Below are 12814 nucleotides of genomic sequence, written 5' to 3'. Positions count from 1 at the left end.
AACAAGGAAATGTATTATATTACATATTTGCACTGATAACAAGGAAATGTATTATATTACATATTACATTATATATTAATAACACATATTGCTTAACAGTTTAGGATATAATGTGAAATTGAATGTATATCATAATGGTGTTTACTAATAAAGTTGGCTACAGAGCATATATACAAACTTGAGTGCATTGCTCAAATGTGTTGTATATGATAAAATATTTTTAAAAGCGGGTGCCATTGCCACTAGTGGCACATGAATTTGCATGTGGAATTCACTTACAGTGCCTGGAACCAATGCTGGTACTATAACTCTATAATATCTGAACTGTGCATTCTTTGTTCTTTGCTGTGTGTATCCCCAATGCCTAGCATACTTTTGCTAAATAGTAAGTATTTAATCAACATGTGTTCACTTGCACAGAGGGCTGGAGTTCAACTCAAACTCTTTCCATCCAGAATTTTTCTGTCCTTCTACTTAACCACAATTTAGCACAGGTCCATGTGCCAAACAAGGAGGGTTATGCAATCATCCGAACTTTCTGCTTAGCAGTAGCATTAACAATCTCCATGCGATAGACTCTCCTGTGTTCTCAGAAAGAAAACAATCTTCTTTATGTTCCCTGAGGAAAGGAGACTCAGTCTTTTCAGTCTCATCCACTGTCATGGTCAGGAGCATCTTCTTTGACTAGGAAGAGTCTAATGACACCAGAGTCTCTCAGTAGGTTGGCAGGGCATGAAGCAGTTGAAAAGATCTAAAAAGACTTTGCTTATGGTTAATATGCTCAACAGGTATGTAGGCTATTTTGTTTTTGTGCCTGGGATTCAGCTTACCTAACCCACTTTGGAAGCAGCAGCCGGAAAGGGCTCTTTCTCACCTGAATGCCTAGCAGAGCAAGCCATCAACCCCTCCAGGAAGTGTCTAGTCCAAGGGTCTGAATTAGAGGCAACTCCCCAGAGAAGATCAAAAGTTATGCTCCACCAACACAGAGACACTGAGAAATGGTTGAATGTGTTCTACATTAAACTGTCCTGGTGGTGAGCAGAGATCTGCCAAAATCTTTCAATTAATTACTTTTACCTTCAGGACACAGTTAGGCCTGAGAGTATTTCAATAGGTTTTTATTGGAACAGGATTATTGCAGATATTAGACTATGTTGCACAAAGTAAAAATAATGTTATTTTTAAGTTGCTACTCTTGTTAAATAAAAGTTGGCAAGCATTCTTGGGGTCTGTATTGTGTCTGTGTATTTGTGTGTGTGTGTGGCTTTCTCCTGGGCCATAAGCCTCGCGGATTCGAAAAGTGAACAGCCATGAATTAGTTGGTAAATATATTCATATAATTATTTTTATTAATAATATGTCATAAATAGTAGAAGAAAGGTTTTGTGCAATTCTCTACAATACAATTGAGATATTTTTTCCTACATCTTCAGCAGTTAAGTTAATTAGAATCACCTGCATTTCCTTGGGTGGACACCAAATGGATTGCAAACAAAAACAGATTAAAATAGCTGCTAGAGCTCATGGCATACAGATGACAAGATGCACAAAAAGGACAGCGAAGCACTGAAAATGTTCACTTTTCAAACAATTCAGAGGAAATTTAGCTCTTGCAACTTCTCTGTAAAAGCTGCTTGTAAGTGTTTTGCTGAAAGGCTAGAATAGCTTTGTTTCTGATCCCTTGATGAGTGAGAGAAATGTTTAAGAAAGATCACTTTACAGAGAGATTCGGGCTGAAATGCGATGACTGTGATTCAAGCCAAGCCAAAAATTACAGTTCAGAATGAAAGGGGAGGTACGTGGTTTGGGAATCCATTTTCCCACATTCCTGAATCTCAATCATCCCAGCCAATGTTTTTAAAAAAGTCCAGTGGAAAACAATGAGGTCACTTTGTTTAGATATTTTTATTTAAATAGGTGTGAAGGGATTGGGAAGAATGAGAGCAAATATATGAATTTTAAATCAATGTCTATATCATGCATGATGGGATCAAAAGCTCACATTTGTGTAACTATTAGGACTTCACCACAAAAGGAGCCATTTTTCAGTGTTTTCTTCTTGTTTGTGTATGCAAGCCTTTTCTTTCATGTCTTTAACTTATGAAAGGGTTTGTTGCTAAAATTTTAAAAAGAAAAATGTGTACCTGGGCATAGGCCATAGATTACTCCTTTCCAGGTTCCAAGCTTTCCTTAGGAATGGCATCTTGAAATTATGCTGACATGTTTGCTTAAAAACTACCAGATGATAATGGCTGAGAAATTCCACTATTTATTCTTCCTCCTCATACTTATTTTAAAAGAAACACTCTGAGCAACCAACCAAAGAGTGATTAATTTACATCAGCATAATCACAGCATAACAACAATGAAACTCACACATCAAAGACTGCCAGAGAATGATACGAGATGAACCAAACACAACCTCCAACTTCAATATCTTCCAGACACATGGAGTGTTCCTTGAAGACAAGAACTCACACTTAGTAATCACAATCATTGGCCAATATTGGTTTTCAAGACTAAGATTTTTAAAAAGAAGAAACATGTAAGAGAATATATCAAAGACTATTTCCAGATACGTTGGTTCCCATGTTCCAGATATCATTTCAGTTGATTATCATTAGTCTTATCAAATTGAGGGTATTAGGTATCCTCCTGAAATTTCACAGGCAAACTCAAGGTCTTTCTGAGATGCTTTTTACTTTGAGATATTTCCTAAGCCTGGTATAATTCTATGAATATTTGTCTATCATCTTACAGGCTTTTTCCTGTTAGGCCTCAAATTCCTAGTTGAATTTAGACAGATATGTAAGAATTAATGAATAAGAAATGAGGAACCACAACATGGGACAACATCCTTAGAGTCTCATTTCATTTTACCCAGGCATTAAGCAGCATATACAAATGGCTCCCATCTATATCAAACTAACTATGTTGTAACTTGTTTTTCTTTTGTCTTTCCCCTTAGTTGCTTATTATTTAGTAATCCCTAAGTGAGAAGGCATGATTTTAAAGGCAATTGGTCCAGTAATAAGTCTGAGTGGCATACAAGTAGAATTAAATGTATGGAAGTTATATTGGAAAATAAACCTGATACATAAAAGAATCATAGCAAATGGAAACTAGGATCTAGTCCTCACTAGTGATTTGAATTTTCACAGGACTTTTTATATACTACTCTCCACATTTCTGGACTCTAATGGTATCGATTAGTATCTCTATACTTGAAATTTGTGAAATATTAAGGCAAGAACTAAGTATAACTATAAGGGGAAATTTAAAAAAAAATGAGGAATGACTGTGCATATTGAGGACAGATGGTTTTTGTGTTCCTGGTAAGATTTAAAGAATTCAGTGTGATTCAACTCTATTTATTAAAGTGTCCAATATCCCACTTAGAATTGGAGATATGGGAAACTACTGCAATAAATGGTTTTCCAGAATGTTTTCAACAATATAACTCTACACAAGAATATTTAATAATAGTTAAAAGCAATGTAGCTGGCCTTTCCCCCTCTACACAATGCCCAACTACTATTGTCATAGACTTTTCAAGGCATGAGTGTTACAAGACAGAATCACTAAGAATATAACCAGTAATGTACTTAACACTCGGGATATTTTTTCTTTTCTGCTTCCAATTTTAAGTTTATCTTCTCAGGTTCCCAAAAAGGACAAAGCTGGTTAAAGGTCAGGACCTGGCAGAATAGAAAATATGAGATAGACAGATGATAGACGATAGATGATAGATAGATAGATAGATAGATAGATAGATAGATAGATAGATAGATAATTTTTTTATCCTCATCCGAGGATATTTTTTCCATTGATTTTTTTTTAGAGTGTAAGAGATGGAGGGTCGGGGTGGGGGAGAGAGAGAGAGAAAAACATCCATGTGAGAAAGACACATTGATTGGCTGCCTCCTGCAGGTGCTTTGACCAGGTACATGCCTTTAATCAGGAATTGAACCCGAGACCCTTCTGGCTGTGGGTCAAGACTCTAACCACTGAGAAAAACCAGCCAGGACTAGACAAAAATTTTAACTGGAAGTCTTATCGATTTTATTTTCTATTATAACAGCTTAAACCATTTGGGGGAGGGGGCTTGATAATGTTCTTAACTACCCAAATTTTCAATAAAAAGTCCTTGAAGAAAAAACCAACATCCCTCCTTCTGATTCAAGATTCTCTATTTGATACTGTATATATATATATTTTTTTTAATTCTTATCTGAGGACATATTTTTTATTGATCTTAGAGAGAAAGGAAGGGGGAGAGAGAAATATTGATATGAGAGAGAAACATCGATCTGTTATCTCTCATACTCACCCCAACTGGGCATTGAACCTGCAACCTAGGCATATTGCCTGACCTGGAATTAAACCCGCATCCTTTTTGTGTATAGGACAATACCCCAACAAACTGAGCCACCCAGCCAGGGCAAGTGTTTGATGCCATTTTGTCCTTACTCCCTTTGTGCTCTTTCTGTTTCAGGATACTTATTTAAATCTGGACTTTGCCCCTATCTAGAACACTGGCTATACAAAAATATAAAATAATGTTTTATTTATTGGCATCACAGAGACTAAGCAGTTTTCTCAGAAATAAAATAAAAAACACCCTTCTCTTAGTGACCACTTTTCAGTCTAACATTTTAAAGAAAACTTTTAGCAACAAATGCTTGTCACGTCCTTACCTTATGCGGATAAATTTTTTCTTTTCTGTATGAATCTACAATAAAATATCTAGAAAAATATTTAGTAGATGAAAAATATTTAATTCACGAATGAGTAATCAAAAATGGACTGTTACCGAAATCAAACAAACAAATGAAAAGAGTGAAGACAATTGAAGATAAGTATCACTTTGATATCATTTTTAAAAGAAAAAGAAAAATGTGTTGCCATACTTGTCTCTATGAAACAAGAATTTACAGCAGAGACACAAGGATGGTAGGACAAACTATCAAGTTGAGATGAAAACTGTAAAAAAAGAGCAAATGAAACAAATGGAAGAGAAAAATATATCAATCTCAGTAATAAAAGGAACATTGGAAAAAGCATAAATTACAATAGGAACTTCTATAAACACAGAAAGGGATGGGAATGAGAAAATGAGGGGTACACTGATCCTGAACCCTGAATTAACATATTCTCCCAACATTAGAATTGGAGACATATAATTAGTATTTTAGTATTCATAATTTAATCACAGGTCATATATGTCCCAGGGGCCAACAAATAAAATTATTATATAGCAGTATCTTTACAATCCAACAAAACTGTTGTGTTTTGCATTAAAAAGTCTATCTTGATGACAAACAATACAGGCCTTAACTTAGACTAAAAAAACATGTCTGATTCTCCTTCCTAAAAAAAAAAATTTCCAGTGAAATAATAGAAAATATGTGCTGAAAAAAATATACAATAATGGTGCTGAAAACAGAAAAGGTGCCATCAGCAGACCAGAAATAGAAATTCCAGGAAGACAGAAAGCAGATGGGATCAAACAAGTGAAGAAATTAAAGCAGAAGAAACACCATTCCCAGACACCATAATTAGGCACAGTTCTTTCCGGAGATGTCCTAGAGAATATCAAAAATTGGAGTTAACGAATAAAAAAGAGCAGAAATTGGCAAGAGGATGATAAAAGAAAGTAATTTACTAAATATTGGCTCTAACATCTGGGAGAGCTGGGTGCTTCTCCATTTATCCGGTAAGAAAGCACCTGCAGCAGCAGCTGGATCCTGAGAGCAAGTTTCGCAAAGACAGAGGAGAGGATGGATGCTGGCATTTGAGGAGGAAGGTGGTAGAGAATGAGTCATCTTGGGTCCTCTACAACAGACCCTGTGTAAGAGAGCTTTGCCTCAGAACAAAATAGTTAAAGTATTCCACAGCCCAACTAAAGTCCTGCTTGCTTTGGTAACTGAAGAACCTCTAGCCTACTGTCTACTCACCACCCATTCATTCTACAGGAGCCTTCCATTCAGCCTATCCATTTAATATTGAAGCCAGTTAAGGGGTGCGAGAGAAGAGAGATGTGTTCAAATGCAGAAATACTCATGACTATTATTTATCCTAATTAATTTGTTTTTTCAATCATATTTGTAATCTGATATTTGAACAATAGTCATTCTAAAGAGTTCTAGATGTAGAGAAGAGAGACAACAGAGGGAAGGATAAGAAAATGTTTCCTGCCCTATCCAGTTTGGTTCAGTGGATAGAGCGTTGGCCTGCGGACTGAAGGATCCCAGGTTCAATTCTAGTCAAGGGCACATGCCTGGGTTGTGGACTCCATCCCCAGTGTGGGGCATGCAAGAGGAAGCCCATCAATGATTCTCACTCATCGTTAGTGTTTGTATCTCTCTCTCCCTCTCCCTTCCTCTCTGAAATCATATATATATATAATGTTTTCTGGTTGAAAGAGGCTAGACGTGGTATATCTGAGAGAAATTTTACTTCCACAAGTTTAAAGAGAAAATATTTTTATTTTTTTAATCCTGTGAGGCAAAGCAATTTACCTGCAAACCATCAAGAATCAATTTGATATCAGACCTAACAGCACCAGTGCTAAAAGATAATGGAACATTATTTTTCAAAATTAGCAAAGTAAAATATTATGAAACTCAAATAAATATTCAAATCAGCAATTAATTATGAAGCAACAGAAAACAGTCATTCAGATGGAAGAGTAAGAAAAACTAATTATATAATTTTATGAAAAAAGAACACAAAAATAAATTCAAGAAAGAATAACAGTGGAATACAAGGAACAGTAGTTGACTCTGAGATAGAGCCTCACTGTCCAATATGGTAGTCATAAGCCACATGTGGTTGTTATTTAAAATTAAATAAAAGAAAAATTTAGTTGCTCAGTTCCATTAACCACATTTCAAGTGATCAGCAGCCAGCCATATGTGGCCAGTGACTACTGGCTTGGATAGTTAATATATAGAACATATTTATCATCACAGAAAGTCCTATTGGATAGCACTTAATTTGAAAATATAAGAAACCTAGAGAGGGTGAAGAAGAGGACATATTAGACCTTGACTTTTGGAAGATCTCTGTGAAACAAAAATTTAATGTTGAATTCAATCTCACTTCTTTAAAAAAATAGTGACTCTTACTAATTCATAGATAAGTCATAAAATATTTTTAAAGAATAAGGTAAAATATTCTAAATTTGAGATTACAAGGAACAATAACAAAGAATAAAATTGGAAGTGATGAGGAAGAGGACAAGGGGAAGGAAGAGTAAATGTACCATGTTCCTTATTTTTTAATAGCAACAGGTAATTTGATATATTAAAAAATAGAACTAGACAAATGTAACTAATAATACAAAGAGAAAGAGGGTTATATGGATAAGGGGTAGTAACTATCACTAAACTCTTTTCTGATAGGGAGTCAATAAATACCATTCAAAGTTAATAAATTAATAAAGAGAAAATTGACAATAACATAAAATCAGTAACAACAAAATGAACTAAAGCAGAACTGTTAGCAAAGACTATCCTTGAACATCAGGTTAGAATAGGTACTTAGTTTTCATTATAGAGTTTTTTGTGTGGTTTAATTTTCACTTTTACCAAGGAAGTACATCACCTTTATGGTAAAAAACAACAACAACACCCTACTTAAAATATTTGTATTATAAAGCCATAAGGTTTTATACAGAATAAAATTAATCTTGTTTGAAAATAAGAATTGTGATGTATTTCTGAAGGTAATCATTCTTGAAGGCTAGGCATCTCACAAGAAATTAGTAATAGTTAAGTAAAGTCAGCAATAGATGCAGCATGGATATCAGCCATTGAGACAGAGTAGAGATGAAATTTAGAAACAGATTTCAAATGATATCCTGTACACTCATTCATTGAACTTAAAGTGTGTGAATAGTTAAGTTAGCCATGAAGGGTTGGAAGCACTCATTTAGAGAAGGAAATTTGTGCCGTTCAGAATGGTACAAAACCTCCCCTCATATTGAGATCTAAATCCAAGCAGGACCTTGAGAAAGACTGGAAAGAAATGTGCAGCAGTCTTTGGGGGCAGTCTGGGTGTTCCTGCACTCACTAGTTCTTGCCAGAGGGAAAAGAGAAGACCAAAGTATTGCGAGAATGACTGTTCTTGCGGTAGCCCTGGCCTCCTGGGAATTGGGAAGTGCCATAAATCTCAAGAGTGGGACTGTTTTTGCAAATTTCCCAGCCCACATTTCAGACTCCAGAGGTTCAGATGCATTTTTTTTAATGTTTCAGAAAAACAAGCAGGCTTTGGGACACACCTTTCAACCAGACTCAAACTCCACATCTTGGTGATTTATCCATCCTTCGAGCTACCAAGAATGCTACCTATTTGTAACAGGCTCATCTGCATTGTTAAAAACTGCCCTTATTTTGGCAGATAAGCCAGTCAACTCTGGAAACAGTGATGGTCTCTTAGATTTCTTTTTGGAAAGTGTCTTAAATTTATGGTGGGAATTACTCATGACAGCTGCATTCTTTCCATTGGGTTTAGACCACCATTTGGTCTAATCACTCCTAATTGTGTGTCTATTGTAGTCCACACTTCTTCAAAAAGTAAAAGAGCAAAAAGACTTTTGAAAATCCACTAAAGCAATAACCGGTGATTCGTGTCAATGGTAAACACTATTTTGAAATTTAAGAAGGTCAGCTGATGATGAACAAAATCCACATTTGGATGAATGTGGATTTCTTCAGAGATTTTTCACCACTGCCGTTAATGCTAGTCTGATTTTTTTTTATGTAAAATGACTTAGTTTCATCGTGTTCCCAAAATATTTTTAGCATACAGGCGAAAGTCCTGTCAGCACTCATAGTCATGGTATTTTCTTGAAAGAAGTACCTCTCAAAGTAATTTTCCTCCAAACGTCACCAAAGTACAACATAGATACCTTGAAGACGTTGCTCATTTAAAAATCGTAAGAGGTCTAATTATGTTTCCAAAATAAGTAGTTTCCAATCCAGTAAGGATAATGTGGTCATGAAAAGGATGTCCAAATCCACCAATTTACATTGGTTTGGTTTGGCATCACTTTTAAAGTTCTTGGAGCAAAAAAGAGGATGGCACGTGAATCATTGCAATGTGGGGAATATTCCCAGGACTTGGGGTTTGCCATTCTGTGAACCATTCAGGGGAAAGCTAATCAACTTCAAGACTGCCCCTCTATAATTTATAACTGCTAAAATTCACTGATATGTTCCAGATTATTTTGCAAAATGTAATACACTCCTTTTTAATATGTACTTTGTCATTTTCACTCTATTGATGTAATTTAAAAAGTATGATAGCAGGGGAGCATGAGCCATTTAAAGCAGGAGCCACTAATGTCAGAGATTGTTATCCTTTGCAAGATAAATAGCATGGATATCTCTGAGTCTGAAGGGCTTGGAAGTTGTGTCAAGTTAGACTTAAATTGCATCCAATATGGTTTGCTTTACTCCCTTTTACTTTCTGGTTTTTATGTTAAGCCACAAAGCAGTTTCTCTGCTATGACTTAGTTCTATGACCACAGTGGTGGCACTGGTCTGAGTTACCCTCCCTGTCTTCATTCCCAGCCCTCCCTCCTTTTATCCCCAAAGAAAATTGAGTTATTAATTTAGGATGAGGCTGCTTTGTTTAAATCAGGGGTCCTCAAACTACGGCCCGCGGGCCACATGCAAATACAAATATTATATTTGTTCCCGTTTTGTTTTTTTACTTCAAAATAAGATATGTGCAGTGTGCATAGGAATTTGTTCATAGTTTTTTTTTTTTTAACTATAGTCCGGCCCTCCAGCGGTCTGAGGGACAGTGAACTGGCCCTCTGTTTAAAAAGTTTGAGGACCCCTGGTTTAAATAGTATAGTGCTTTTCAATTGCTCATACATAATATATCTAACATACTGCTCTTTCAAATGTTTTTGATTACTGAACTTAAAAAAACATAACTAAAAAGTAAAACAACCTTCCACTGAAATTTATGGAAAATCAAGGAGGTACTTCTTATGTTATAAATTTAAATTTATACAGAAGAATTTCAGTAATTGAAGTTTAGTTTATAACTCTAGACAACATATGCATTTCAATAACATAAAATAATATTAGAAAAGGAAGAGTCCTAAGTTCAAAATAGAAATGCACTTGATTTTGTATCTCCTATGAAGGAAGATGAATATTAAGGTGAGGCTTAAGAAGGGTCCTATTTACAATAAGAATATGTTGGAATTCAAGTAATTGTATTTACTATTAACCTCTGCTGAGGGTCCAATTAATTAAGAAAACAAAAATTATTTATAAAAATATGTATAGTAATTTTTCTCATTTTTATTGTAGATGTTGACATCTCATCTTTAAGCATTACTTTAAGTAGGGCTAATTAGACTAATTTGTTAGAAAACAGGATTCTCATTTGGAGAATGTAGATCTACATATTCCATTGATGTTTCTATTTTCTAAAATATTCTGTTACTCAAATTCCTTCAGAGTAACTGATAATTCATGGAAAAAAATCAGGACCACTTTCTTTTCGCCAAACTTTGTATTGGCAAGCCAGATGACAGTATTCACTATTTGTGGTTCTGAATGGCTCTTGACTACTTCCAAATCCAAAACCATTACCAAAGTCACTGAACTTGCCATCATGACCATTTTTCTATAGACAATATGGAGCCTCTAAAGGTGATTTTAGGGAATTCCAAAATATTTTCCTTAACGGCTACATGTTCAGACAAATCAAGCATACTCCCAACAGGGAAAACTTTGAAAGGGACACACTTACTTGAATGCTAAGTTTTAATATTTTTAAAATATATTACATTATTTAACATTTATATTTAAAACTAACAGAGCAAGAAAGAAATTGTTAATAAATTATAAAGTTCTGAGTCATTGTGCATAAGTTGAAGACCAACATGGTTCTATACCAAAAGTAGGAATCAAATATTATAAAAATTTTAATTAGGATAATTGTCACATTTAAGTTGTCAAATGTACAGTATACTTAAAAGCAAGCATGCTGGAGTACCTTTGATTAATGGAGCTATTTTGTGCATCAGGAAAGAAGAATGTATTGATTTTTATTAATGGATGTATCTTAGACACTTTCATACACACAAATAGGTGTCCAAACTTATTCTAATTCCTCACATATTCATAGTTCTCAGGAAAGGACAAACTTGATAACTTATTATTAGATTATTCTAGAATTACAAAAATCACACCAATTAGCCCAGCTGGTGTTGCTCAGTGGTTGAGCATCGACCTATGAACCAGGAGATCATGGTTTGATTCCCAGTCAGGGCACATGCCCAGAGTGTGGCTCAATCCCCAGTGTGGGACATGCAAGAGACAGCAATCAATGATTGTCTCTTATCATTGATGTTTCTATCTCTCTGTCCCTCTCCCTTTCTCTTTGAAATCAATAAAAATACAGTTTTAAAATCACACCAATTAATACATTTGCTACTAGCTATTCAATCTTAATGACATTAACCCAAGTTATTCCATACTTTATTATATGGAAGGGTAAGAACCATTGTGAGGATGGTTAGGTGGGGCACAAGAACATTTAAGGCAGTGAACATACTTTGTGTGATACTATCATGGTGGATACATGTCATTATGCATCTGTTCTAAACCGAAGAATGTGCAGCAAGATTGAATCCTAATGCAAACAGTGGGCTTTGAATGATTATGATATATCATTGTAGGATCACCAGTTGTAGTGAGTGTGCTACTCTGGTGGAAGAATGTTGATGATGGGAGAGGCTATGCTTGTGTGGGGACAGAGGAAATCTCTGTACCTCCCTGTCGATTTTGCTATAAACCTAAAACTGCCCTAAAAAGGTAAAGTCTTATAAAAAGATGAGTGATTAAAAAGTAGTAATACTAACTAAAATAAAAATAATGAATATTTTTTGTTTTGAATTATGCTGTTAATACCAGTATTACATGTCATGTGATTCTACCTTAACCCACTGATGAAATATTTGTACAATGCCATACATTTCCTACAATAAATTTTGTATAAACAGCCATGTTAAATTAATAAAGAAGCTCATTTTATGTCAGCCGAGCTTTACAGAGCCTTTATTCTGCTACACTATCACAATAATTTCTACCAATGCGTTTAATACTTACGATAGCGGATTACAATGTTCAACCATGGTGCTGTGCCACCTTAGAGAAACTGCTGAGTCCATGACCTCAGCATTGCTGGCACTCTCACCCAGGCCTCTCCAAGGGCACGGACACATCAGGGAATATATACTCTTGGCATTAAAAGTACATTATGAACATTTTTAGGGGTAATGATAGTGTTTCTCTTTTAATTTTCCTGTTTCTTCATCATTTCGATGACCTGGTGTTGGAAATCACTAGATGCTGTAATAGATGTGTGGAAAACAAGGGGTTGGTCATCTAGAGCCACTGCCAGCATAAGTTATTTTGAATTATAGATGACCAGTTTTAAAATAAGCTGGAACAAATTTTACCATTTTGTCAAGGATTCATTTTAATTTTTTTTCTCCCATAACAGAGCACCCCATTACCTGTAATGCACTAGAAATGTCAAACTGAGAATACATCTGGAATAGAAATTTTATACTGCAGTTTGAAATAACCAGTTCAATACATGTCATGCTGTTGTGGCACTAAAAAATGAGAATGGACTAGAACAGGATAGGACAGGACAGGGTAAGGTAGGATAGGACAGGATAGGATAGAAACTGGAGGGAGGGGAGAGAGTGATAAGAGAAAAGGGGAGACAAGGGGAGGAAAGGAGAGAGAGGGAAAAAGGAACGAAAAGGAAGGAA

The 12814-nt window shown here is 35.3% G+C and overlaps 1 protein-coding gene across 1 annotated transcript in view; it reads left to right on the top strand.

Moving 5' to 3' along the window:
• The window catches only part of ARHGAP15 (Rho GTPase activating protein 15), a 665580-nt gene that overhangs the window by 441740 nt on the left and 211026 nt on the right, over positions 1-12814 (top strand). The window lies entirely within an intron of this gene.

The sequence above is a fragment of the Myotis brandtii genome, unplaced genomic scaffold (assembly GCF_000412655.1).
Source record: "Myotis brandtii unplaced genomic scaffold, ASM41265v1 scaffold493, whole genome shotgun sequence".
Lineage (NCBI taxonomy): Eukaryota > Metazoa > Chordata > Mammalia > Chiroptera > Vespertilionidae > Myotis > Myotis brandtii.
The sequence above is the reverse complement of the archived record's forward strand: the minus strand, read 5'-3'. Positions and strand labels throughout refer to the sequence as shown.